This window comes from Sorex araneus, chromosome X, assembly GCF_027595985.1.
Source record: "Sorex araneus isolate mSorAra2 chromosome X, mSorAra2.pri, whole genome shotgun sequence".
Taxonomy (NCBI): domain Eukaryota; kingdom Metazoa; phylum Chordata; class Mammalia; order Eulipotyphla; family Soricidae; genus Sorex; species Sorex araneus.
The window spans coordinates 39827838-39854376 of NC_073313.1; positions in this window are offsets into that span (position 1 = coordinate 39827838).

A 26539-nucleotide genomic window follows, 5' to 3' on the forward strand; every position below is an offset into this window, starting at 1 on the left:
CCGCAGAGACCAAGAAGGAAGCCAAGTTATTCCTGTAGCTGATGAAGTACAGTTTTGGGGCCAAAGAGGCATATAAATATCCACTTATGGAGGTGAACAATAAGAACCTTGAAAACAACTATAAGTAAGCCCAAACTGTGGTGCTGTACTACTCATTTGTGGGAAGGGAGGCTCTTTACAAGCACTTATCTCTTTTCCATAATGAATACTTAATGCAGCAAGCCTAAGAAAGCCTTTGTAATCAAGTGGTAAAACCATGATGAGTGAAATTTTTTAGTTCAAAGTCTCTGACCAATAACAATTTATTTTTTTTTTAAATTTTATTGAATCACCATGTGGAGGGTTACATAGTTCTCAGGATTATGTCGGTTATACAGTTCTCAAACACCCTTCACTTCACCAGTGCCCATCTTCCATCACCAACCCCCCCAGTATACCTGCCGCCCCCTCCCACCTCCCCAGTCCCAACCCTTGCACATGATATGTTTCACTTCGTTTACGCCTTATTTCGATTACATTCCATGTTTCAACACACAACTCACTACCGTTGTTGGGGTTTCCCCCAAAAAAGAAAAGCAGTCCTATTGCCAAGGAGGCATTTGATAGTTCTCCATTGCTAAGAATATAGAGATATTAAGTCCCGCTGTTTGTTACATAGTTTTTCTTTTTCCCCCTTGCCCCGTGCCACCGAGTTCACGCCTGTTTTAGTAATCGCCACGCTGCCTGACAAGGGAAAAAAAAACCGAAAAGGATGGTTATTTCCCGTCATCAGCAGGCGTGGGGCTCTGGCTTAGTTGATAGACTTGTAGAGTATCTGCAAGCAGTCTCTGGAACCGACGGTCTTGCGCTGGTGTCGGCTCCGACTCGAGATTCCACCAGCGTCCCGCTGTTCCTTGTACATAAATTTTCCCCTTATATCCCATTCCCACGCCACCAGGTCTGTTTGCTTAATGGACATCACACTGTAGTTGATGACACACCGCGTTTCTTCCCGAGAAAGAAGAAAATTTCTTCTCAGCCGGCGTGGGGATATAGCTTAGTTCAGTCTAGTGAGATGGCTACCACTTTGATTGCCTTCAATATTTCAGCAACAGACTTACTATTAGGATCTCCCACAAAAGTCCGCCCCATTAGAAAGGAACCATTACATATTGCTTATACTAAGATGACATTAAGTTTTGGGTTTCTGTATAAAGTCCAGGGAAAGTACAACCAGAAATAACATCACTATAAACTTTTACCCTTTTATGGTGCTCATAAGATGGAGAAACCTAGAGAGAGGCTCTCTAGGTTAAAAGAATTGGGGGATGCCCGGGTCCCACAGCTTCAGCACGCCGTGGGGTCTCTGGTCCCATGCCGGAATTAGTTCAGTGGGCTGCTTGGGGTCCGAGGGCGCTCCCTCGGGCCCCTCCATCATGCTCCTTCCACAGCCGGGTCCAAAAGGAAGCACACGTGGGGGAGGTGGGTTTAAGTATCTAACTGCGGTGGGCGGGGGTCGCCGCCCCCGCCCCCTGGGGACTCCCGCAAGCGCGCTCACGTCCTGTTTTGGCTGAATCGGCGTCTCCGTTTTGCGATCAGGAAAACCGCGGCCCCTGCGCTGTGCTCAGGAGGGAGGAGTTGAGAGAGAGACAGGTTAAAAGAATTGGGGGATGCCCGGGTCCCACAGCTTCAGCACGCCGTGGGGTCTCTGGTCCCATGCCGGAATTAGTTCAGTGGGCTGCTTGGGGTCCGAGGGCGCTCCCTCGGGCCCCTCCATCATGCTCCTTCCACAGCCGGGTCCAAAAGCAACAATTTATTTTTTTTTATGTTTGCACTTATCATGTGTCTACTTGCACCACTTACTGGATATAAATCTGCGGTGTGTCACATTTTGGTCCACTTTTTCCCTTCACTTTTTCTTCAAGAGAATCATACATATATTGGAAGGTCATTATAATGAAATTAAAGGTTGATGTCTTTTGCAACTGACCTGATTTTGTATTACTGAAGTTTTATGACATATTTTGAGCATTTTTGGTTATAATGCTGAATAACATCAATGGAAATTTTTAAAATTACTGTATTTTATAGCAGACAAGAAAGTAATTGTCTTTGTGCTTCACATCTACCATTAGGAGAATGTTTCCAGGCTGGTTGGCTCCTCCACAAATTCCAAAGGTTGACTCTTACAGATGGTTAGTTACAACACAAATGAGAAGTCAGTTGTGTGAATTGCAAGTCAGATTTGCATGGAAGATACAGCGAACCATATTTTTCAGGAGAATAAAAGTTCATAATTTTATAGGAAAATAATAATTTATAGTAAATATCAAGGCTTTTATGTCTATAGAAATTTATTGGAAGCACTAAAGTAAGAGTGGGGTGGGGCTGGAGCGACAGTTCAGCTGGTAGGGCATTTGCCTTGCATGTGGCCAACCCCGGTTCGGTTCCCAGCATTTCATATGGTTCCCTGAGCACCGCCAGGAGTAATTCTTGAGTGCATGATCCAGGAGTTACCACTGTGCATCGCCAGGTGTGACCCCCCCCAAAAAAAGCAAATAAATAAAATGGCATTAAAATTTAAAAAAAGCAAGAAAGAGTGGGGTTTAGGAGACTATCTTAGTTTAAATGAACATTTAGGAATATTTTTTTCCCTTTTGGGTCATACCTGGTGATGCACAGGGGTCACTCCTGGCTCTGCACTCAGGAATTACTGCATGAGTGAAATGCAAACAAGAAAGTTCATAAGTTTGTAACTGTACATCACAGTGATTCTCTAATAAAAAATTAAAACAAAACAAAACAAAACAAAAGTTGCCGGGGTTGGAGTGATAGCACAGCGGGTAGGGCATTTGCCTTGCACGCGGCCAACCCGGGTTTGATTCCCAGCATCCCATATGGTCCCCTGAGCATCGCCAGGAGTAGTTCCTGAGTGCAAAAGCCAGGAGTAACCCCTGAGCATAGCCGGGTGTGACCCAAAAAGCAAAAAAAAAAAAATGTTCCTCGGAGCGGAAGCAATAATACTGCAGGTAGGACATTGGCCATGCACATGGCCAACCCAGGTTCAATCCCCAGCATCCCATATGGTCCCTCTAGCCCATCAGGAATGATCCCTGAGTGCAGAGCCAGGAGTAAGCACTGAGCACCACGAGGTGTGGGCCAAATCCAAATCCCATGCCAAAAAAAAAAAAAAACCACGTTTTCTCTTGGTCCAAGGTAAGTCTTCACTTGTGATAAAGACAAATAAAAAATATATAAAGAGGGCATCCGTATTCCTTTTCTTTTCATTTTGGGTCACACCCAGCAATGTACACAGGTAACTCCTGGCTCATGCACTCAGAAATTAGTCCTGGTGGTGTTCAGGGGACCATATGCGTGCGATTCTGGGAATCGAACCCAGGTCAGCTGTGTGGAAGGCAAATGCCCTACCGGCTGTGCTATTGCTCCAACCTTGGCACCTGTATTCTTTTATGATACAAACCTTTATGAACTTTTATAAACTTCTTGGAAGTTCTCAACATTATTTAGATTATGGAAGAACATCTTGAGACATGACTCCAGTAATTTTTCAGGATGAATATGTTTTGACACATATGAAAGGTCATATTAGAGAATGGAAACCAATCAAATCATAACGACCAGACTCCTTTCTACAACTACAGACTGACTCCATAGAGGTTGTGCTCTTTGCAAACATTAATAAATGGTATGAGTGAGGTTGAAAGTGTGCCTGTACTTCAGTTAGCAAATGTGATTCCTCCTTTTAGATATTATAACTGAGATGAAGGAGTACATTTTTTGTAAGTTGCCCACCCAGGCATGGCACATTTTAGTCTATAGACTTGAATAGTGCTTTGTGTTGTCACACAAAGGCCCAGTATCTGGTGGGGTGGCGTTACCCTTAATGACTTATTTCAGGAATTTTTTTTCATTGTCACCTTATTCTTGATTACAGTGAGACACTCAGGGACACTTTGATGACAGGTTTGGTGTCTGGCCTCCATTTCTACCCCAGTTTTATTAAGAATTCATATCGGAAATGATATGTTTCCGATATGAATTCCATCTTTCTGCGGCAAACACATGGCATAAGTCATTGAAACAGAATTTTGAAAATCAACTCTGCAGTTCTTTAACACTTTAAATAAATACACCCCTAAAAATGATCCAGGGAATTGAATGTCAGTTATTGATTAAAGAATCTTGTTCATAGCAAACAGAAGTGAATTTCCTGGTATGGACTAAAACTCTTTACAATCTTTTTGTGTGGGGGGTAGGGGTGGTCACAAACTGCTGTGCTCAGGGCTTATTTTGTCACTGCACTCAGAGATCACTCCTTCCAGGTTCAGGGAATCATATGTATTGCTGAGGATCAAACCTGGGTTGGCCAAATGAAAGGTAAGTGCTCTACCCACTATATCCTCTCTCTGGCTCCTCTTCACAGACTTAATAATGTGGTTTATATCAATGATACAAGACTCGGTGGGTGTTTAATAAATGTATTTTTTTCGTGAAATATTCCCACAGGGAATAGAAATACAACTGCCTTCTAGAGCAAAATCATTAGGAAATGAGTTTTCAAACTGGATTGAGGCTTAGCACTTATCTAACTTAGAGGACTACCTCTTCATTCTTTCTAAAAAAGGAACAGCAACAAAATTTTCCAAGTATAGAAATATAATCTATATGGAGAGATAATGCATATCATCATTGTCTGAAAACTCTCTAAAATACTAGAAATACAGCTACTTGATTTGATTTATCCCCTAGGTTGAGTAAAGATTGGGAAACCAGCTCGTCCAGAACTAGAGTTCTGTGAGGCTAAGGGGCAGAGAGAGCACAAATGTAAGAAAGAAATGGATAGAGTTCTCCAGAAACATGAATAGAGAACAGAAAATAATCTGTGTAATAGAGGTTGTTGCTGATGCCCCTTGCAGGTCCCTTTTACCTGGGTGTGCCCATACCCCAACTATTTTCAAGTATTACCCTCAGTCACAGCAACCACTTAGGCCAGAACCTTAGGGATCACCCTCATCCCACCTCTGGAAGTCATTAACAAATGACTGAAAGACAGGTGTGAGAAACTTGGCTCTCTTTCATGAAAGGATGAACTCTATGGTAATATTAGCATTCCTTTTCATTTCATTGCCCCATTTTCTGACGGGATTGGATGTTTTATTCTTGTAGAGTTCAACCAGTGCCTTGTATTGCTTTTCTTTTTTTGTTTGTTTGCTTGTTTTTTTGCTTTTTGGGTCAAACCCAGCAATGCTCAGTGGCCACTCCTGGCTCTGCACTCAGGAATCACTCCTGGCAGTGCCTGGGGGACCATATGGGATGCTGGGGCAGGGATCAAACCCGGGTCAGCCGCATGCAAGGCAAAAGCCCTACCCGCTGTGCTATCGCTCCAGCCCCAAGTGATTTGTACATCTTGATATACAAGGTATATATATATATATATATATATATATATATATATATACACACACACATATACCGAACATGATGGCCACTTTGTACCTGTATTGCAAACTATAACACGCTAATGGAAAGAGAGTAAAAGGGAATGTGCCTGCCACAGAGGCATTGGGAGTGGGGGGTAGGGGGGTGGCAGGAGGGATACTGGGAACATTGGTGGTAGAGAATGGGCGAATGGGCACTGGTGGAGGGATGGGTACTCGATCATTGTATGACTTAAACGTAATCACGAAAGTTTTTAAGTCTGCAACTGTATCTCATGGTGATTCATTAAGAAAAACTTAGTGTTCCTCATGGATCATGCTGAAACTAGTGTCTGATAAAGACCAAATTCTTGGTTACCTTGCCCTATTGCTTAACTTGCTGCCCTTGATTCCTTTATCCTGAGTGCTTCCTTGATAACTCGTTTGCATAACAATCCTCATTTCAGGCTCTTCTTTAAGGGAATCTTAACTCTGTTGACCCCAGCACCCCCTAGTTCAGATTTTTCAGAGGTCTGTATTGTATCTCCCATCTTTCAGGCACAAAGGGGGGATTAGAGAGGAGAGAGGGCTTTATCCAAAAGATAAAGAGCTCATGCATAGCAAACGAAAACTTTGATTACTAGACTTGAACTATCTTAGGAGGAAGCAGAACACTGAACATAACAAATATTATTTTCTTGTCACAGGTTCAAATTCACAAGGAATTTAATCTCCATGGAGTAGGTAACTAATATGCTTTTCCCCAGAATAGACCTGAGGGAACTAGTAATATTTCTGATTTATTTCTGATATTCTACTTCTAGAGTTTGGCAGCTATTTAGGTGTTCTGCCCTTTGCAGTTCGCCCACAGCAGGTCTGGGTTGGGGCCTGAGATGTTTCATTTTTAATAAGTTCCCAGGGATCAACCACACTTTGAAAATCATTGGTCTGAGGCAATTCTGAAGATTTATTTGAAGTATTTTCATTTCCACATCCATAAAGCACCACCATAAAGCATTTGATACAACCCAGAGCCTCTGATTATTAATACCTTTGGTACCACTGAGACCTGGATTTCATCCTTCCTTTACTGTGTAACAGCTATCTAGACCTTTCTCACCTTGTCTATAAAATGGTAATAAAAATGTTTAGATCACATTTTGGAGGGGAAGCTAAAATTTAAAAATTATGTATTAGAGCATTTGTCTTAGAGTGCTAAATAAGCACTTTTCTTTTTAATTGTGGTAACTCTGATTTACCTCATTACATATGTTCCACGGTTTCTTGTTCATACCTGTTCAAATTTAGTTATCACGACATACTCACCATCAAGTGCTGAAATTTCTCCGCCACCGGACATGCTCCATCCTTTGTGATCCCTTACCCCTATCCCCTATGGCCACCTCAGTTCTATGGGTTAGATCCAAGGATTACTTTCTGGCTGTTTTTTTTCTTGCTGTGTTTCTTTATATCTCACATATTAATGAGATCATTTGGAACATGTTTCCCATTCTCACTTGTTTCCTTTAGTAAAGCTATGCTCTCCAACTCCTTCCATGGTTTTGCAAATGGTAAGGTTTCATAATTCCTTATAGCCAAGTTGTATTCCATTGTGTATACATTCCATTGTGTGTACATATATATACATATATAAGTATATATGTATATGTATGTCTGTATGTGTGGCATTATCTACTTATCTGGAATTGAGAATCTGGATTTTTTCCATGGCTTGGCTACTGTAAATAGTATTGCAATAAGCACAGTAAATATTACATGCATTTGAAAGCTAGTTCTTTGGATAGATACCTGAGCGGAATTGCTGGATGTTGCTGGATGGTTATAGTAATACCATTTTAGCTTCTTTTCTTTTGCCTTTTGGGTCTCACCTGGTGATGCACAGGGGTTACTCCTGGCCCATACACTCAGGAATTACTCCTGTCGGTAATGGGGGACCATATGGGATGCTGGGAATCCAGCCCGGGTTGGCCATGTGCAAGGCAAACACCCTACCCTCTGTGCTATGGTTCCAGCCCCTACTTTTAGCTTTTTAAGGAACACCCATACTGATTTCAGTTTACATTACCACCAGCTTTGTATGAGGCTTCCTTTTTTCCACAACCTTGCCAAAACTTGTTGTTTCTGGCCTTTGTGATATAGGTCATTCTTACAGGTATGAAAGCAAATCTCATTGTGGTTTTGATTTGCATTTTCCTGGTAATAAATGATGATGAACATTTTTTTCATGTTTCTGTTGTACATCAGTATGTCTTTGGGTGGAGGGAATCTCTATTCATCTCATGCATATTTTGGTGGGGTTATTTGGGTTTTGTTGCTGAGGCTTATGCGTTTTACCATATCAGGAAAATATTGAGAAAACTAATTGGTATCCAAACAGTGCAAGGAATGAGATGTCTTCTGAAAATGGCAGAACCCAGAGACAGATGCATCAGTTGAACCACTTCTCTAGCAGCTGGTTTTTGAATATGCTACTCAGGGAGCAACTGGCTCTTTACCAAACCAAATATTGAAGCTCACAAGTCTGAAAATCTAATCAAGGTGACTAAGTTCTGCTTAAGAAAGCATGCCGGGAACGTGTATTTATATGAAGTAGATCAGAGGCATTTGGCAATCGTGGTTTTAAGGTTTTAGCTAATAAAAGATGGAAAGGATTAGGATAAAATGTTCAGAATGTATACATATTCAGTGCTAGAACTTCAATGATTAAAGGAAGACCTTTTTCAACTATTCCTCAGATAATGGTTCTTTTACGTCTAGATTTCAGGATCTTTTTACAAGCTCAAAAAATTTTCTTCTCAGGTCCATCATCTACCCTTCACTGTATCACTGCCATCCCATTGTTCATTGATTTGCTCAAGAGGGTGCCAGTAACGTCTCCATTTGTCCTAGCCCTGAGATTTTAGCAGCATCTCTTTACTCGTCCTTCCCAACGGTGCCGCATTGGAGGAACTTTCAGGGTCAGGGGAAATAAGACCCATCATTGTTACTGTTTTTGGTATATTGAATATGCCACGGGGAGCTTGCCAGGCTCTGCCTTGCAGGCAGGATACTCTTGGTAGCTTGCTGGGTTCTCTGAGAGGGAGAATTAGACTCACTTCCTGGAGCTTTGTTTTATAGTCTCTGGATCTTGGCCATTGATGGGATTACACGGTGCACAGGGTTGGGGGGAGAGTTAGTGAGTGTGACTGCATAGTTACTGGAAAATGGGGGATCTGGGTGGAGGAGGCCCAGTCCTCATCTGAGCAGGCTTGGAGATCTCAGCCCTGGGTCCCGCACAACTGGGTTCCTCTGCCGGTTCCTTCATGCGTGAGGCTCGTCTGAGTATGTGGAGAGTGGCCATGAACATGGCTGTGGCTGGGCTCCGGAGGTCTTCAGTTGCTGGGGCTCTTCTCGGAGTGGGGAGGGAAACTCAACCTTCTATCCTTCAATCATCTACCCTTACAAAAATGTATGAAGGAGACAAATAATGAAGTAAGGTAAATTTAGTAAAGAAATGTGAAGGGAGATGGAGAGAGTTACACACTCAAGAGAGAACTAAGACTTATCCAGTGGACAGAGTCAAGTACAGATCCCAATTAGAGCTCTTAATTGGCAAATCTCCAAGATGAGAATGCATGTCATAAAGTAAAAGAGAGAAAGCACGCATTTCAGGCAGAAATATGGTAACCACCAGAATAGAGAAATAAGAACCTCTATTGCTGTAAAGATCATTTTCACACATTTTCCCAAAACTGCCCCTCCAAAGTCTGTTGCTAGGGTATTGATAAGGGGAGAGTCTGCAACTGTTGATGATATCTTTTGATATATTTAACATGGCATTTGTCCGGGCATTGAAGCATCTTATTCTAGGGGTCCAGGCCATGATCTGGTCGGGAATTCTGAATCTCAGAGGTTTTCCTGGCTCCTCATATGGTTCTTGTATTTCAAAGGCATTCATGGGGGCTAGAATGATAATACAGCAGGTAGAATACTCGCCTTGCATGTGGCTGACCTGAGTTTGGTCCCTGGCACCATATGATTCCCCAAGCTCCACTGGGAGTGATCCCTTAGCTCAGAGCCAAGAGTAAGCCCTGAGCATTGCTGGTTGTAGCCCCAAAACAAAGCAACCCCCCAAAAAAAACAGAAAACAAAATAAACAACACAGGCCTTTAGGCCTTTGCACTGGTTTGGGTTCCAATACACATACCAGGACCCCTGCCCTGGTATAACACAAGTTTTACAAAATTCTAATTTTGTACTGGAAGTTCAAATAGAAAAAAAAGTTTTTCTTCTTCTTTGTTGTTGTTGCAGTGCCAGGATATGTCATACATTATTGGTTCTCGGATCATACTTATAGTGCCAGGGTTCTTACTTGGCAGTGTGGGGGCAGTACTGGTGATAGAACTTGGGTTCTCACATGTGCAAGGCAGGTACTCAACCACTGAGCCACATCTCTGGGCTTTGAGAGCTTAACAACATATAATGTCATTTGGTTTCCTTGAATGAAAAGTTTATTCTCTTGTTTTCATGATATCCAAGTCTAAATGACCATAGTTTATCAGGGTTTTTTTTCAAGTAAACTGGTGTCCTGTACAAAAGATGACTAGTTCAATGTACATCTCGTAGAATTACATGGATGCTTTTATTCTAGAGAATCACAATACTTTGTTAGGTATCAAAAAGTTTTAATGCTTATTTCTTTATGTCATCACACAGACTATTAAAAAGACTTAATCAAGAGTTGAAATTTAATATTTTTTTTACTCTTTCATCAGGGACATTCATTCATAAGTGACTCTTACTTTTCAAATTATCGCCTATGTGATGCTGAAGAATAAAATGACTTTTGGTTCTATTGCTTTGATTATTGTTGAGGTTTATTTTTATCCTCTATTTCTTTTGAATCATCTCCTGAGGGTGGTTTAGGAATCCATTGTGAAGCAATGTACAAGACTGCTCTAAGGAATCCAAGAATGGCCAAGTGGGAATAACTCTGGAATTAGTGATTAAACTTGAAAGCTCAGTTCTCTGATTTCATCCATAATATTTAGTAGAGTTCTCCAAAAATATTCTGCTAGAAAATAAAATATTTATGACTCACACCTATAAGATAAGTCTTGGCTGCACTAACTATGGAAAATGTCCACATTGAAGTCTATTTGTATTCCTTCTATGTATAAGAAGGTACCTATTGGGGCTGGAGCGATAGCACAGCGGGTAGGGCATTTGCCTTGCATGCGGCCGACCCGGGTTCAAATCCCAGCATCCCATATGGTCCCCTGAGCACGGCCAGGGGAAATTCCTGAGTGCAGAGCCAGGAGTAACCCCTGTGCATCGCCAGGTGTGACCCAAAAAGCAAAAAAAAAAAAAAAAAAAAATAAAAGAAGGTACCTATTATTTTAAGCCCAATATTTATGCCAGGTACTGAGGATATAGTAGTTGACAAGAAAGAGATCATCCTTCCCTTTCTGGTACTTGTAATCTTAATCAGGGAGAAAGACAATCACATATAACAGATACTGTGAAAAAAGCCATGAGGGGAAACAAACAAGATGCTCTGATAGAGAATAAAGGGATAAAAGGAAGGGTGCACCTTTGGACTAATAACTTTCGAATTTGAGAAGGTCTCAGAATCATCTGGAGAGATAATAAGGAATTCCAAGGTTGATTAATTATTAATTAATTCAACTAGCTTCAACTGGCTAGTTGAAGCAGGGTGAACACGGACCCCTATATTTTCAGGTGATTTTTACAACATTTGAATAATGCTGTTTTAAATATAGTGCTCCAAGAAAGCTTCCTAGAGAAGGTGACCTTAAAATAAAGTTCTGGAGCCAGAGCCATAGTACAGGCTTAAGGTGCTTGCCTTGCCCTGCTTTAATCCCGAATACTACAAATGGTACCCTGATCACTGCCAGGAGCAATCTTTTATCCTTGATTGCAGAGCTAGAAGTAAGCCCTGAGCATAGCTGTGTTCCATCCCCAGTCCCATCCCCAGCCTCCAGACCCAAAGCAAAATAAAAACTAGTTCCTGGGCTGGGAGATATTCCAAGCAGACCATGAGGGGCCAATGCCCAACAACCTGAATTTGAGCCCTGCTTCTGCATTGATACCCGAGCACCTTAAGAACAGCCCTAGTGGCCCCCAGGACCAGCAGGCCCTCTCAGCTCCACATTACCTGGCCTGAGCACTGAACCATCTGCTCTCAGTAACCAAGTATCACTGGGAGTGACCCCAGACCTCCTGAGAACTGCTTGGGAAGCCCCTTCAAAAATGTGGATCTTGACCCAAGAGAATAATCGGAGGACTCTACTTTTTATTATATTTAGATTATATCGGTCTGAGGTGAGTCAGTTCTATGACCCTAGGTTAATTTCTGAGGCTGGTAATTAAGTGAGCCCATTCAGTTTGATTTTTTTATAACAATATTTTATCACTTAGAAGAAAAGCACAAATTTTCATGCTGAACTTCTTTTTTGTTGTTTTAGGGATCAAACATAGGAACTCACACATGTCAGGCAAGTGCTTTACCACTGAGTCATATTCCCAAGCCCTACTGAGACTGTTTCATGAATAGAAGTGGTTACACTAGACATTCTGTATTTACAAGTCTTTTCATCAAGCATCACTTTCAAGGACATTAACAAGGGCCAGAGCTCTTATCTTTATCTTTAAAACTACACCTCTAGTTCTTTTTCAACAGCTCCTTTTTACATGGTCATTGGAATGTAAATGTCTCCTGACTGCCTAATCTTCCTGAGACTTTTACAACCATCAGGACACTTTGAATTAATTCTCAAAGTGCTTATGCTAATAAGATTATCTCCCTTCAAGGCTTTTCATTAAATATAATTGCAAAGATTACATTTCTTTAACTAAGGTCAGTAAAAGAAATGAAGGTATTTAATTCTTGATCTGCATATAATTAAATGAAGAATAGAGAAGAGTATTCTTGCTATAGGGAATAGTATACAGGTTAGCCCAGAGGTGAAGAAAGGACTTGACTTCTTCAAGGAATCGGAGAAAGATGGGTCGGTATAGTATAGTGAGCAACAGAGAGAGAAGGGTAAGATAAGTCTGTAAGTTCAGCAGGAATTAGCCTACATATTAACCTTTGAGACCAAAGTAAGAATTTTGGTTTTATATTGAAAATGCAACAATACGTGCGCTTGATAGCACGTATCCATCATCTGCGTCCTGTGAAGACAGGAGTCAAATGCATTGTAATATAGAGTCACTATACATAACTATACTGTTATCCGACTTGTCCATCAATCTCTTGGATATTTGCTTGGTAGGAATCAGTCCTTGAAGTTTTTAGAACTGTTGAAAACCATTAGAGTGGCATCCGTATAGTTTTGTTTTTTTATGTTTTAGTTTGTTTTTGAGTCACACCTGGTAATGCTCATGGTTCATTACTGGCTCTCAGCTCAGAGATCACTCCTGGTGGGGCTCAGGGAACCATATATAGTGCTAGGGACCAAATACAGGTCGGCCACATGCAACTCAAGTGCCCTACGTGCTGTCCTATCACTCCAGTTCTCATGAATGCCTTTGAAATACAGGAACCATATGAGAAGCCAGAAAAGCCTCTGAGATGCAGAAGTACAGGTCCACAGCATGGGCTGGAACCCCTACGAGGATATGTTCCAATGTCTGGGCAAATCAACAACAGTTTCAAGCTCTCCCCCTATCAGTAATACCCTAGCCACAGACTGAAAATCCACAGCAAAGCTGTAAGCGGATGACCTTAGAAGACAATAAATGTTGACAGAATTCTTCAGAATTCATTTGACTTGGTGAGGATAGGATTTGGGCCACACTTAGTAATGCTCAAGGATGATTCCCGGCTCTGTACTTGGGAGTCACTCCTGGCAATGCTCAAGGGGCCATGTGGCATAGGGAATTGGACACAGAACTCCCAAATACAAAGCGTGTGCTCGACCTGTTGAGCTGTCTTTAGAGTCTAGCTCCAGAATTCTGACCTCCATTTTATTTTTTATTATTTATTTATTTATTTATTTTTGCTTTTTGGGTCACACCTGGCAATGCACAGGGGTTACTCCTGGCTCTGCACTCAGGAATTACTCCTGGCCATGCTCAGGGGACCATATGGGATGCTGGGAATCAAACCCGGGTTGGCCGCATGCAAGGCAAACGCCCTACCCACTGTGCTATCGCTCCAGCCCCTGATCTCCATTTTATTAACCTTTGATTCATCATATTTTTATTATTCTATTGTTAATTTTTTTTCTGTTTTATTTTTTAGGGCTGGAGGAAGTGGGCCATCCCAGGCAGTTCTCAGGGATTAGTCCTAACTGTGCACTCTGGGATGACTCCAGGTGGTGCTGGTGGATCATATGGGGTTGGTCACGTGTAAAGCAAGTGCCCTACCCACTGTACTGTCACTGGCCCCTCTATTGTTAATTTGTAGTTTCTTCTGTATCTATTAAACTTCTTATTAGTCTGTTAATGTGTCACATCATTCCAATCTCACTTATTTTCCCATGGAACCATTTGGAACTTGAGATCACATATTTTTTTTTGCTTTATGGGTCACACCTGGCAATGCAGAGGTGTTACTCCTGGCTCTGCACTCAGGAATCACCCCTGGTGGTGCTCAGAGGACCATATGGGATGCTGGGAATCGAACCCAGGTCGGCCGCGTGCAAGGCAAATGCCCTACTCGCTGTACTATTGCTCCAGCCCAGAAATCACATCTTAAAAGAAAAGAATATGTAGTATTTAAATCTCACCTATCCTCTTATTCACTGGATAACCTTGGTTAAGTCCTATAACTTCTCCATGCCTTAGGTTGCCCATTTATAAATAGAATCTAATAATAATACCCACTTGCAGAAATTAATATGTAAGTCCAGGGAAAATAGTACATGACCTATTACATAGTAAATGTTCAAAAACACTAGTAATATATATTTAATTTCCTAATTAAAATTTCCATTTATACTGTCATCTCACATTTTGAGCTCTTTCATTTCAAGGAGAATATAATTTATTTTCAAATCTGCCATGCCACGTTTCATTCCTTTGTCACTCTGTAAATAATTTTCTCTCCACTTAATATAGCTGTGAAATGCCACAAGGCTTCAGAAAATGGATAAAATACCCTTCACAGGACTGATAAGAAAAGACTTCAGGTCAGTGGATGGATGTAAGTCCACTGAAAGACTGGTTCATATAGATAGGCAAGGAAAAGTGAGAAGGGCATTCAAGATGACAGGCTTGTGAAGAACTGTGTGAGATGGGAACTCTTGTTTGATGGACAGTGAGCAGTACTAATTGCTTGAAGTGGAATGTGTGTGTGTGTGTGTGTGTGTGTGTAATGGGTGGGTATTCGGAATGGTATGTTGATGAAAATTGGAACACCTTTATCAATAAGCTACTATGGGTGTTTTTCCTACAGCTTTTGGAGGGTCATTGAACATATTGTCATGAGAGAAGGACATAATTTAAGCAGTGTTCATCAATATTGATTTAGTCATACTATATAGATGAATTGGAAATAAGTCACTTGGCTCCTTTGTCCTCTGAACTAGGGTGGCAGTCATGGAAATGGAAAACTTGATCCAGAAGAAAAATGACTGGGCTTGGTGGTTGAATTTCAATGTCACAGAAAAAAAGAATACTTTTAAATTTGAAATTTTCAAGGAAACATACAAAAGCAGGTCATTTCACCTTGTTGCCTGAATATTTCGATTTTAAGTCATTAATAAACTAACAGCATTGTACTATCACTGTCACTGTCATTCCATTGCTTATCGATTTGCCTGAGTGGGCACCAGTAATGTCTCCATTGTGAGACTTGTTACTGTTTTTTGGCATATCGAATACACCATGGGTAGCTTGCCAGGCTTTGCGTATGGACGGGATACTCTCGGTAGCTTGCCGGACTCTCTGAGAGGGATAGAGGAATTGAACCCGGGTCAGCAGCGTGCAAAGCAAACGCCCTACCTGCTGTGCTATCGCTCCAGCCCAGCATTAATAAAATATAATTTTTAGGTTAATTGGGATGAAAAAGAACTTAAGATACTTTGGTAAAGTATAAACATGGTAATTGAGGCAATGATCCCCATCCTCTTATCCGTATAAATAAATTAATAAAGATTTTAAATTTTTAATTATTTTGATACATTCAGAAACAGTTTAATTGAGGCATTTTTGAAGGATGAGAATAGTTAAGGAAAAAGATTAAATGAAACCTGGATCTATATTTCTTGTTCTCATAGTTTGATTTACAGATTAATAGATAAAACAAACATAGTTCCTGGCTCATGAATCTGAGAGTAAAGAAGTGAAAGCAATTAGTTGTAATTACTAATGTCTTCCCTATCCTTCCTTTTTCATCAGTAAAAGTTCAATCACAGCATAACCTTATAGATATAAAAACTTTTATTCTTCTGGCCTAACAGAGTTGAGGATTTTTGTTAATTAAAGCATTAATTCTTCAAATGCTATTGGGAATAAGCTATACGTATTACAATAAGAGTGGATATTATTATCCATAATAATATACAGGATTCACTTCTTCCTCTGGAGCTGACAACTTGACCTGTAGAATTGGTCCCTGAGGTGGCCATTTATTTCCCTCCCTGTAACACTTCAACTTAGGCAATAGACTTGACTTTTATAGTTTCCAGAAAACACTTTCAGGATCTTTTCTCCAGGCTTTTATAATTTGAAAGTCCTTTTTTTCGTGTGTGCACACATATAAAAGCAGTTCCCTTCACTTGTGTGTGTGTGCAACAACATTCACTACACACACATACACAAGAAATGTTTGTTTCCAAAGAACCAAGGATGACGTCAGTATATATTCAGTAAAATGAATTCACATCACAACCCCACGTATTTAACAGGGTAAAGCCATTCCAAGCTCTATAAAAGATCTCCTACTACTAACCTGCCTTCTTTCCTGCTTAGAACTCAGTCTTACTTAAAAGGAGGAGTCCTTACTCTAAAGGCTAACACTGAAAAGAATTGCAATGACTATTGTCTGTGGAGTGAGAGTTTAGTGGTTGTGTGTTTGCCTTCCACGCGGCCGACCCAAGTTTGATTCCTCCGCCCCTCTCGGAGAGCCGAGCGAGGTACCGAGAGTATCGAGCCCGCGAGGCAGAGCCTGGCAAGCTACCCGTGCATATTGGATATGCCAAAAACAGTAACAATAAGTTTCTCAATGAGATATGTTACTGGTGCCCGCTCAAACAAATCGATGAGCAACAGGATTGTCTGTGAAGATAGAACCAGGAATAAACAGAACTCTTATAAGTGTGTGATTTACCACAACAAAACCAATTGTACCTTTGAACTCTTTTCATGATGGTCGGCCACAAAGAATGAGGCAGACAGATGTGACCATGGCCTGTCCAGGTAGCAAGCTAGTCTTGAATGCCCCCAAACAAGAGAATCAGCCTGGCATTTACTGAACGAAATTTCTGCCCCTTCCCATCACTTCTCTCTGGCTCCCAACACCTGACCCACTGTTTACATTAACAAGTATATTAAGAACAGCTAGCAGGTTAATTAAAAGTTAACGGGTACACCAAGAATTAACAGCCATGCGTGTAGCTGACCCAGGTTTGATGCCTGGCACCCCATATGCGCTCCCCCAAGTCTGCCAGGAGTGATCCCTGAGTGCAGAGGCAAGTGCAGACCCAAAACAAACCAAAATAATAGAGCAAAGGCTGGGATATTTAGATAGCAATGGCCGTATGGTGCTAGATTATCAGCAAGCATATTTAATGTACAGCATTGAAGTCAGGGCACTCTACTATCCTGACTGGGCTCCCCTTTGCAGCTATTGCTGCCTAAACTAAACTTGTTTTGTTCTATTTCTGCCTAGGCACCCATTTGTAGCCCTCACTGTCTAAACTTAACTAAACTGAACTTGTTTTACCCATCAAACTATTCTGATCTTAGGGGCTTTACTAAGGGGACAATTTCCCATATTTATAACTTGTTTGGAGAGTAAACTGAAACCACATTACAGAACCATTTTGCAATATCTAGCAAAGCTGATATATCCCATGATGGACCCCAGGGGATCTCATGTGATAGCAATTGCACTCCTGGATATGCACTCAAGAGAAATAAGCGCTTACATCTCTCGAGACATGTTCAAGTATTCGTAGCATCTTTCTTTTTTATATTACCCACCAAACTGTCAACTCTCCTCTTGTCCATCAATAGTAGAATTGCTCAGTAAATGACAATACAAATACATTCATATAATGGAATACTACACGACAACAAAAATAAATGAAGTATAGTCAGTCACCCACAAAAACATGGATGATTCACAGACATCATTTTAAGTGGAAGAAGTCAGACACAAAAGTAGCTCATGCCCTCATGGAGCAATAGCATGGTGGGTAATGCATTTGCCTTGCATGTGCCTGACCCGGGTTCGATTCCCAGCATCCCATATGGTCCCCTGAGCACTGCCAGGAGTGATTCCTGAGCGCAGAGCCAGAAGTAACCCCTGAGCATTGCTGGGTGTGACCCAAAAAGGAAAAAAAAGTAGCTCATGATAATAAAGTATGGACAAAGTTAAACTATGGTTAAAGAATTAAAATTTCTGGCTATTTTATTATACTGGGTACAGACTGGGGGAATTGCATGTTAAGTCCTTGTGCAGGCCCTGGAAATGTTCTATATCTTTTTCTGGGTTAGAGAATAAGCAGTGCTCAGGAGGAGCCAAGGCCCTTCCTGGGGATTACCTGGGTGACTCTGCTAGTGTTCATGAGTCTTCAGGATTATAATCAGTGGGGCTCAGCGGCCTCCAGGGCTGGGCTCAGTAATGCTTGGGGGGATATGTGGTATCAAGGATTAGTCCAGGGGGTTGGCCACATGCCAACAATGGCTTTAGTGTTCTGTAACTTGATCTTGTTGGTGGTTGTGTTGATGTCCATGAGAGTTCGCTGAGCTGTTGTTTTAGTATTTGTGTGCTATGAAGCATGCACATTTTATCCCACTTCAAATGATAAATAAATGTCTTTATATTTTTAAGCATTAGAAATTGGTAGAGAAGTCTGAAACACAGGAATTAAATAAGTTGACAAAGGCCATTCTTTGTCTTGAAGTGTATTTGAGCCTACTTCTTCAATTGCACTGCTTGCCCAAGAGACATTTAATTTTGAAAACAAATTTTCGGGCATCTTCATTATAATAATGGTTCAAACTTTCTGCAATTGGTATATTCATGAAATTTCTGCTCTATCAAAGCACAGGACAAGAGAGTGCTTCAAAACATTGATGCCAGTGTGTACCATGTTGGCTCACTCTTGGAGGTGGCTAAATTTCAGTGCTGGAGTCAACATTAATATAGAAAATTCATTCTGCTTCCCAGTTCTTGTAACCTCAAAATAGGACTCATTTGGCCAGGATCATTATTTGATACTATCCAAATATTTAGATGATCTACAGTGTATATAATACTATACATTATATTAAAAACCTCTAGGCCATTTCAATTAGTCTATACTATATCCTAAGTAATTTATGCAGTGTCTTGAAGCTGCATCTCTTATCTTTTAGATAAAAGCCAACAGCAGTTTGGTCTTGTAAAAATGAGATTAGCATTAAATTCTAAAAAGAGATGTTCAGGGCTGGAGTGATAGTAGAGCAGGTAGGGTGTTTGCCTTATACGAAGCTACCCAGGTTTTTTTTTTTTTGTAGTGGAGGGCACATCCGACAGTGCTCAGGAATCACTCCTAGCAGTGCTTCGGGGACCATTTGGGATCCCAGGGATTGAGCAGGGCTCAGCAGTTGCAAGGCAAGCACCCTACCCACTGTACTGTTACTCTGGCCCTGAGGCTACTCAGGTTTGATCCCTGGAAACCCAAAGGGTTTCCTAGAGTAAAAAACTAAAGCACGCCGAAGGGCGGGCTCTCTGGGCGGCTCTGTCTCACCGCCCACGTTCGGTGCTCTGGAACCGCTGTGTATGGGCTGGATCGGGAAGGCTCTTGGCCAAGAACAGGGGAAGGAAGAACGAGGACCAAGCTGGTTGCTGATTAGTTACCATTTATTCAATCTTCCATTTTTCTCATCTCCCGCACTCTTAGCTCCATCCTCTCTCTGGATCTACTACCGCCTCCTCTCAACTCTCTCCTCCCTTTTTCTCTTGCCCTTGCCCCTAGGCTACACACAGCCAGGTAGCAAAATCAACATAAGAAAACCTTTCCTGAGGGCCATCAGGTTCAAAGGGAACACAACCTAGGGGCATTTCAAAGCCCTTCCTAGGCAAAATACCTCTTAAGGGTTTTTTCTCCTTTCTTTAGTCCAGACACTCATTAACATCTTAATACTAGTTATTTTTGTATGGATTTAGCAAGAGATACATTGAGGCTTGCAAGGCTCCTGGCAACATCTTGCCACAGACTCAGACTACAGCACTCAGGCCAGATCAATCATTCCTAACCCCAGCAGGGTCTGAATCCAGTTATTACTTTTTGGATCATGACAGCATTTGTCCATGACCAAGCTCTTAACTTACAGTTAAGCATTAGGCACCTTGGCCAGGCCCATCTTGATGCCAGGATAGCACACAACTCACCGCTTGCCCTGGGTCCGTCCTGTCCCTCGTTGGGACCCTGCCTGTGGGGGTGCTAGGAAGTAAGAGCAGCTGAGGCTTAGGTCGAGAAAACAGATGCCCAGGAGGAAAATATCATGTAGAGTCAAATGACTCCCAGGTTACAAAATCATAGCATTTTCTAAGTCTTCCTGTGTCCACACAAAAAGGACATTTTTCTGAATAAACTATGCAAAGGACTCAAGGAGAAGAGAAAAACAATATTTACAAGTCAACAGAACACTAAGAAAGAAGCTACAAATAAACACAGGAATGGGAGCACTGTGATGGGAGTTGTCCAATAAACCTAAACCATCAGAGGTTATGTTATCCTACACCCCAGCACTGGCAGGAGTGACTTCCTGATGACAGAGCAGGAGTAAGCCCTAAGCACCAATGGGTGTGGCCAAAAACCAACCAATAAAACAAACAAAAATGATCTAACTACTACTGCCTCTGAATGTCCAAATTGAAGAAACAAGAACTCCCCGATGTAGCATTGTCCTTCAGTATCTTGGTGTCAAACACACAGAGACCCTTCCACCCTAGAATGATCAGTAGTTTGTCCCAACAGGGGTAGATACCTGTTCCAGTCCTGGGTTCAGCTTTCCTGTCTTCAGAGTCTCAGCCAGAACCACTGTCTAGGGGATCATGGAATCCTGTGGAACACAGTATCTGACCAGAGGATCCATTTTTATAGCAACGGAGGGGTTAGTGTGAACCCAAGGCCACTAGATAGACATGGTTCCATGTACCATACGAGAAGTAGCCAACCTCATAGACTGCTGGGATGATCTTTGAAGGGAATATCCACAGTGCCAATTTTGAGGGAGCAATCGGGAAAAAAAAATATGCCCTTTAAGACATTGTGTTACACTATCAGAGATACCTATCTGGTGCTTCCCCAGTGGGAAGAACACATGAGTACCTCTACTTACCACTAGGTGACTGTGTCTTTCAGTCCCACCAACTCTGAGCATAACAGAGAAATTCAGAATTGATAGCAGAGGAGAGAGAGGATAAATACCAATTGTACCTCGAAGACAAAATGTAGTAAGAGTTATAATTCTCCCCACTGACCTTCCTTTTCTGAGTTTTCCAGTCTGTGGACTCCGTAGATCTAATTTTTAAATTTTGGTGAAGTAGCCTATGGCAGCTATTTAAACCTCTGTGTTTATTGGGAGTATAAGTGGCCCACCCATTACTACAGCAGCTCCCAGCCAGTGTGTGAGTATGACAGGTAAACTAAGGTAAGTGTACTTCTGGGGGATGCATCATTCTTCTCAGCCCTGAGATCCTTATTCAGGGTCTCCTTTCATTGAGAGGGGGGAGCAATGAGACCATACGTAATTCTGGGGATGGAAGCAGGATAGACCACATGCAAGGCAAGCACCTTAACCCAAGTACTACTATCTCTTTAACTCAAGCTCTTTTAATTACACACCAAATTTAAGATACTTCCATGTAACCCTCTTTATCGTAGCTACAGATTTCAGATCAGCCATTCTCAGTATGATCACTAGCTCTAGGAATCTCCCAGCTCTGCCTCCCCCTTTATTTTCTCTTACAGGCCAGTAGCAAATCTCCTACAAGGTTAATCCTGTCTTAGAGGACCTAGATCAACATAGCTTTAATCAAATATTCAAAAGATCTGTGACCTAAGGGTTGGAGAGATAGTACAGCATGTAGAGTACTGGCCTGGCTATTACTGACCCAGGTTCAATCTCTGGCCTTCCATTGGTCCCTTAAGCCTGCCAGGAGTGCTCCCTAGCACAGAGCCAGGAGTATGCCCTGAACACAACAGGGTATACCAAAACCAAAGCAAAACAAAACATATGCAGCAAATAAACAAGCAAATTTCTGTGACCAAAAGCAGAAAGGTAATGACCCATTTCCTAGGTGGGTTGGCATTCTGAAAGAACTCAGAACCAAGTTCTTTACTCAAACCAATGTTTTCATGCTTGCCATATCCATGTTTAAGACTTGCTGAAACATCTGGAAAGGTGAATCAACACTGGGAGTAAGTTAAATCCAAACAGCGATTTCTCTTCCCTCTGGCCATGCAGGTCATCTTTCCAACCGAGTCACACTTATTATATAAACTACGGGGACTCAATGGATATTGCAAAAGCAATTAAGTTGGACAAATAGTCTGATTTAAATTTACTTATTAAAATAATACATTAAAGGGAATAAAAGTCCTTCCGGAATCATCTAAATTGCAACATTATCAGTCACTCTAAGAGCTCAAAGTGTACCATAAACACAAAGGCTTTCTCCATTCTGAATAATGCAGTGATGAGGGAAGATGATTACAAACCATTTCTGGAGAAAATTAAATACATACATTTCAGGTTTCAGACAGTTCAGCTTTTTTCTGAAATGTGCACTTCCCAATTGCCCTGGAGCTTTCTCCATGACATTAATCATGTTCTGCTGACTGGGAAAGAGCCGATATTTACCTAATAGATCAGTTACTCACTGGGGAGTATTTCAGAGACTACCAACACCCTCCTCTTCTACAAGTGACAGGACTGATTCAGTGCACTCCTCTCTGACCCACTTATTCACGAGTCTGCTATCAAGAAAATCTCTAGTTTCGTATTTCACAGCTTAATTAAAAAAATCATACTCTGTCCTCTTTCTGTCTCACTCTTGTCCTGATAATATTTCCTGAGGCGTGGCCCCTCAAACCAGCAAAAGTTGTGGTCTTATTTTATAAGGTTTCCTGTTGAAATCCTTCCAGGTGTGAGAGAGAAGAGGTTGGAAGTGGGGGAGGGGTCTGAGAGAAAGTGAAAAAAAGCATATTTTCAAGCACTAATGTCCCAACTTTGCCAAGAGTGAGATCTCTGGGGACAGTGTGGTATTTACAACTGGATATTAGGAAGAAACTGCAAAAAACATCACTAGGTTGTATGAATCCTATCTTATTCTTCCATTTGTTGGTAGCCCAGTTGCAAAATTCATCTGGTTATTCTCTTCGGGACAAAAGAAGTACTGGAATCCATGGCAACTCTGCAATATAATTGGTCAGGAGACTCAATTCACCATGTGCTCTCAAGCCTCTAATCTTTTTTCTTCACCTAAATTCATTCATTTGTAGAACAGAGATGTTACTGATCTCTTTCTTCTTCCACAGACTCTTGTAAGAGGGAAAGCTGCTCTATTTTAATTGTAATGGCCAAAATAATGTGATGCACAGGAATCTTTCCACATTATCCACATTATTTGTGTCTTCGCCAGAAGAAAACTTAGCCATGCAGACAGACACTGAAGTCCCAGTTTCAAGCATTCCTTGAGTAGTCTGAGTAGAGAAAAGGACCTGTCAGCATTATAAAGCCATCCCACACGGCAGTTTCCAAAGTAACATATCATACAAGTAAAAGTATATTTTAAATAGTTTTTTTACTTATATTTCCACTAAGGAGAACACATCTTCAACAATAAGCCATAAAATTCCCTTTCATATTCCTTTTCCAGACAATCCCATCACACACTCTAAGTATCCCCCCCACCAATCTCTCTCAAGCTAACCAAGACCTCAACATTAGCAGCCCATGTTGTTTACATGACTGTTGTGTTCCTATCTAGCAATTCAACCCTCCATGAAACTCTTGTCCAGACACTCTGCCTTACCAATGTTTTTCTGATTCTGCAGCAAATCTGTCATCAGAATTTCTTCCTTGGAAGGCAGAAAAGGGAAAGAACAAGAGAAAGGTTCCTTCTTACGTGTTTGGAAAGAATAAAGGTCAGAAAAATCTCATGTGTCAAGAAATTTTACTCCATCACACTTTGAGCTGGCTCTCATCTAGCATATTACATATTTATAAATCTTGAAATATTTCCTAAATTGTTTTTGCAAGCAGCCTATGACAAATAATGGCTCTCACTGGAGAAAGAAGCAAGCCATTTGGCACTGAAATAGCAATCGCCTCTCTCTCTAGCTGGTCAGCCACAGCTCCGGCAGTAATTGACTTGGATGTTTTCCAGGTATTCACTCACCACAAATTGTTCATAATGGTGCATATGAGAAGACTTTTTCCATTTAAATTTCACAGAGAACCTTTCAAAACAAAAAATATGGAAAAGTTGTTCTGGAATACATGTAGATTAAAATCAAAATGAAACATTTTAATAATGATTGCTATGCATTAAACTTTTGTGGGAATCTTATATATGGCAATATATATGTAGAACATCTCTGTTCTACAAATATATATATATGTATATATATATATATATATATATATATATATATATATATATAGTACATTGGCGACTGGAGCGATAGCCCAGCGGGTAGGAAGTTCGCCTTGCATGCGGCTGACCTGGGTTTGATTCCTCCCCCGCTCTTGGAGAGCCCGGTAAGCTACCAAGAGTATCTCGCCCACACGGCAGAGCCTGGCAAGCTACCCGTGGCGTAATCAATATGCCAAAAACAGTAACAACAAGTCTCACAATGGAAATGTTAATGGGGCCTGCTCGAGCAAATCGATGAGCAACGGGATAACAGTGACAGTGACAGTGATATTACATTGGTGATTTCTAGTAAGTGTGGCACGCTTGAAAGAATATGATCTTGAGCTATGAATTCATTTCTGTACTGTAGCACATTCGATTCCTCTGTCCCTCTTGGAGAGCCTGGCAAGCTACCGAGAGTATCCCGCCCGCACGGCAGAGCCTGGCAAACCTTCCGTGGTGTATTCGATATGCCAAAAACAATAACAAGTCTCACAGTGGAGACATTACTGGTGCCCACTCGAGCAAATCTATGAGCAACGGAGGGCATTGCTACAGTGCTACTGTAGCACATATATATATATATTTATATATACACACACATACATATATATCAGTATTGTTTCATAAATCTCTTGAAGACATATTAGAGTCTTTTATTTCTCGATATTTTCTGAAGAAGTGCTACTAAAATGTGGCTCATAGACTTGAGCTAGTTACTGGCCAGTAAACTGTTTATTGCCAGAATCTAACAAACACACAAACTGAGATTAGATATGAAAAACACTGTATAGAACTATTGATCTACCATACTAAGTGCATTATCTCTGTACTCAATTTATTAAACAAAATATAAGACAAATTAGGTGTTAAATTTCATTGCAACAAATCATACCCCTTCATTTTATATATATATCTATATATGTTTATATATCTATATATACATATATATATATCTTTATCAAGACTGAGATGAGTATTTGTCACTAAAATCATGTTCATATAAAAACTTGAAATATTTCTAGTTGGCCCTTTAAAGGTTTGCTGACTCATTCTTTAAATCTGCTTTTGGCAGGGGGGGGCACACCCAGATATGCTCAGGGGTTGCTCTTCACTCTGTACTCAGGAATTACTCCTGGTGATGCTCAGGGGACAATATGGGATGCTGGGGATTGAACCTGTGTTGGATGAGTACAAGGCAAACACCCTATCCATTGTAGTATCTCTCCAACCCCTAAATATGATTTTTAGATTATTTTACTATAATCAACAGTAAGAAATGCATTTTATTTTTCAGACAAGTATACACACATATATATGCTCTTTAAAACTCATATTTACTTATACTACATGTGGTGCACTCTGCTATTTCTAGTGTGCTGTGCTCAATTTTATTAAAATGACATTGGGAACAACATTATTAACCTTATAACCCATTGTAAACTTTTACTCATAGCTAAAAAATTGCTGCTCAAGAGTCTATAGATAGATGACACATATTTATGAAGTAGTTCATTGATTTTTACTAAAATCAGAATTACGTGCCCTCCATTTCACATAGGTTTGTTTTGTTAGTTTGATTATGGATTTCTTTGTTTCTTGCCATTCCAGGGACTGAACTCAGGGTCTCTCTCATGCAAGACATTCAATCTATTACTACAATGTCCCCGCCTCAAGTCTATTCTTGCTATTTATGGTAGTTATGCCTTATGAGAGCACTTGAGACACTACATTAACAAATACTGACCCATTGTATCTAGGAAAAATATAGGAATAGTGCCTGAAAACCTCTGGTCACAAGATTTTCTTTCTTTTAAAAAAATTTATTGAATAACCGTGAGATAGTTACAAGATTTCATATTTGGGTTACAGTCACACAATGATCAAACACCCATCCCTCCACCAGTGCACATTCCCCACCACCATTATCCCCGGTATACCCCCCTTTCCCACCCTCCCCCTGCCTCCATGGCAGACAATATTCCCCATACTCTCTCTCTACTTTTGGGCATTATGGTTTGCAACACAGACACTGAGAGGTCATCATGTTTGGTCCATTATCTACTTTCGGCAAAAGATTTTCATCCATGTTACATATATGTTGTTTCATGTATTAGTTGGTTCACTCGCATTGAACTACAAAACAATATAACTATAACTACAAACAAAATTAAAAATATAATGCCAACAGCACTATGACTCATCACTGAATGACGATTATCTAACATGTCTAATTTCTGTATGAGCCACAATATAATTTTCTTGTACTTAAGAGTGCTGAATAACAAGCCAGCAT